This window comes from Galeopterus variegatus, unplaced genomic scaffold, assembly GCF_000696425.1.
Source record: "Galeopterus variegatus unplaced genomic scaffold, G_variegatus-3.0.2 Scaffold122, whole genome shotgun sequence".
Lineage (NCBI taxonomy): Eukaryota > Metazoa > Chordata > Mammalia > Dermoptera > Cynocephalidae > Galeopterus > Galeopterus variegatus.
In genome coordinates this window covers 811381-815072 of record NW_007726233.1, presented here as the reverse complement: position 1 = coordinate 815072, position 3692 = coordinate 811381, and the positions used below count along the sequence as shown (strand labels likewise).

The window sequence follows — 3692 nt, the reverse complement described above, 5'->3', positions numbered from 1 at the left end:
ATGCTAATGAGTTTGAAATAGGTCTTTAAATATTCATGTATACTTGTAAAATATGTAATGTTGGTTTGTGTGTGTACATATGGTATTATAAATTTCATTCTGTGTCTTACTCAACACCGGGGATTTTGGGGGTGGGAGGGTATTGTGTATGTTTTGTTTAATCTTTTTGTTTGTTTGTGTGAAACATATCACATATATGAAAGAGTACATGGGCTTAAAGGCTTATATATATCCCTCCCTGATATCTCCCTCTCTCCACTAGAGGAATCCTCTACACTAAGCTTTACGTTAATTAGTTTGTTTTTGGTTATTTTATCTCTGTACAATATTCCATTCATTTTTCCTGGTTCGGGCCTTTATGTAAATAAGTCATACAGATTGTGTTCCCTGCCACTTGCTCTTTTAGCTCAATTTTAAAAATTTTTATTTAATTAATTTATTTATTTTGAGATTTATCTGTGGTGTAGCTGCAGCTTACTCATTTCATTGTTATACAATATATCACTGTATGGCTATATGTAACTTATTTATCTCTCTACCATAGGTGGACGTTTGTATCCGTTGTGGTTGCTGCTATTCTGAATAATGCTGTCATGAACATTTTGACCCTGTTTCCACATGCAATAGGGCAGAAGTTTTATCTGTGGAACATATCTACTACTGGTATTGCCGAGCCACACAGCACTGACACACTTCTGTTCTAAGCAGCGCCAAACTGCTTTCCAAGGTTAGTACACTCACCCGCTCTCTCCCACAGCGTATTATAATTTCCTTCTCCACATCCTTGGCAACGGTGACATTGTCAAACTTTTTATGGTTGTCAATCTGGTGGCCATGAAAAGGTAGCTGCTGGAGTTTCAATGTGCATCCCCTCAATTGCCAATGAGCTCAAACATCTTTTCAAAACTTTATGGGACATTTATGTTCTCTCTTGTGTAAATTCCTGTTTGTAATTTTGCCCATTTGGCCCTAAATATCTTCTAATTTTGCCCATAAATATCTTCTTATAGTTTTGGGCTTTTAGTTATGTTTATGGTGTCTTTAGTAAATGGAAGTACCTAATTTTAATGAGGTATAATTTACCAACTGTGTGTGCTGTGTCTTGCATAAAAATTCTTTTCCTAGTAGTCATTAAGATATTCTTGTGTGTAAATCTAATGTTAAAATAGTATGTCATACTGGCTTTACTTGTGTTATTTACTTTCTCTGAACCTTGATTTGTGAAATACGTGTGTCCTGGGGGTTTCGTGAGGGTTACATATGATGAATGTGTGTGAAAGAGTCTAGCTAAGCACTTCACACACGATTGACACATCCACTGGAATATAGTCCTACTTCTAAATTTCGGGTCTCATTGAAGGCGGTGGCAGTTTGGGGGGTTGTGTGTGTTCCTCGCCAGCTGAACTGGGCATTCACAGGCAACCATGTCTAAGGGACTTGCAGTTGGCATCGATCTTGGCACCACCTACTCATGTGTGGGTGTCTTCCAACATGGAAAAGTAGAGATAATTGCCAATGATCAGGGGAACCGAACCACCCCAAGCTATGTTGCCTTTACTGATACCGAACGATTGATCGGTGATGCTGCAAAGAATCAAGTTGCAATGAACCCCACCAACACAGTTTTTGATGCCAAGCATCTGATTGGACGTAGGTTTGATGATGCTGTTGTCCAATCTGATATGAAGCATTGGCCTTTTGTGGTGGTGAATGATGCAGGCAGGCCCAAGGTCCAGGTAGAATACAAGGGAGAGACAAAAAGTTTCTATCCAGAGGAAGTGTCGTCAATGGTACTGACAAAGATGAAGGAAATTGCAGAAGCCTACCTTGGGAAGACTGTTACCAATGCTGTGGTCACAGTGCCAGCTTACTTTAATGACTCTCAGCGCCAGGCTACCAAAGATGCTGGAACCATTGCTGGTCTCAATGTACTTAGGATTATCAATGAGCCAACTGCTGCTGCCATTGCTTATGGCTTAGACAAAAAGGTTTGAGCTGAAAGAAATGTGCTGATCTTTGACTTGGGCAGTGGCACTTTTGATGTGTCAATCCTCATTGTTGAGGGTGGAATCTTTGAGGTCAAATCTACAGCTGGAGACGCCCACTTGGGTGGAGAAGATTTTGACAATCGAATGGTGAACCATTTTATTGCTGAGTTCAAGCGCAAGCATAAGAAGGACATCAGTGAGAATAAGAGAGCTGTCCGATGCCTCCGTACTGCTTGCGAACGTGCTAAGCGTACTCTCTCTTCCAGCACCCAGGCCAGTATTGAGATTGATTCTCTCTATGAAGGAATTGACTTCTATACCTCCATTACCCGTGCTCGGTTTGAAGAATTGAATGCTGACCTGTTCCGTGGCACCCTAGACCCAGTTGAGAAAGCCCTTCGGGATGCCAAACTGGACAAGTCTCAGATCCGTGATATTGTACTGGTGGGTGGTTCTACCCGTATCCCCAAGATTCAGAAGCTTCTACAAGACTTTTTCAATGGAAAAGAGCTAAATAAGAGCATCAACCCCGATGAGGCTGTTGCTTATGGTGCAGCTGTCCAGGCAGCCATTCTATCTGGAGACAAATCTGAAAATGTTCAAGATTTGCTGCTCTTGGATGTCACTCCTCTTTCCCTTGGTATTGAAACTGCCGGTGGAGTCATGACTGTCCTCATCAAGCGTAATACTACCATTCCTACGAAGCAGACCCAGACCTTCACTACCTATTCTGACAACCAGCCTGGTGTGCTCATTCAGGTTTATGAAGGTGAGCGTGCCATGACCAAGGATAACAACCTGCTGGGCAAATTTGAACTCACAGGCATACCTCCTGCACCCCGTGGTGTTCCACAGATTGAAGTTACTTTTGATATTGATGCCAATGGCATTCTCAATGTCTCTGCTGTGGATAAGAGTACAGGAAAAGAGAACAAGATTACCATCACTAATGACAAGGGCCGTTTGAGCAAGAAAGACATTGAACGGATGGTCCAGGAAGCTGACAAGTAAAGATGAAAATGAGAAAAAGCTGAAGATGAGAAGCAGAGAGACAAGGTGTCATCTAAGAACTCACTTGAATCCTATGCATTCAACATGAAGGCAACTGTTGAAGATGAGAAACTTCAAGGCAAGATCAACGATGAGGACAAACAGAAGATTCTTGATAAGTGTAATGAAATCATCAACTGGCTTGATAAGAATCAGACTGCAGAGAAGGAAGAATTTGAACATCAGCAAAAAGAGCTGGAGAAAGTCTGCAACCCCATCATCACCAAGCTATACCAGAGTGCGGGAGGCATGCCAGGAGGAATGCCTGGTGGCTTCCCTGGCAGGGGAGCTCCTCCATCTGGTGGTGCTTCCTCGGAGCCCACCATTGAAGAGGTTGATTAAGCCAACCCAAGTATAGGCATAGCATTGTTCCACAAAGTAAAACATTGATAAGACCCAAATTTGTAGCAAAATCTGTGGCAGTTCTAAAGTTGAGCTGCTATAGAAAATTACTGGGCATTCTCAATACTTGAATATGGAACATATGCACAAAGAAAGGAAGTAACATTGCACTTTATAAGTACTGTATTGTAAGTGGAAAATGCAATGTCTTAAATAAAATTGTATTTAAAATTGGCAAAATAAATAAATAAATAAATAAATAAATAAATTTCAAGGCTGTTATATTTTTGCAAATAACTTCATTTTTTTTTT

At 41.0% G+C, this 3692-nt stretch overlaps 1 pseudogene; it reads left to right on the top strand.

Annotated features, from left to right (window-relative positions):
- Window positions 1-1396: 1396 nt before the first annotated feature.
- Window positions 1397-3615, top strand: LOC103603570 (annotated as a pseudogene).
- The last annotated feature ends 77 nt before the right edge of the window (window positions 3616-3692 follow it).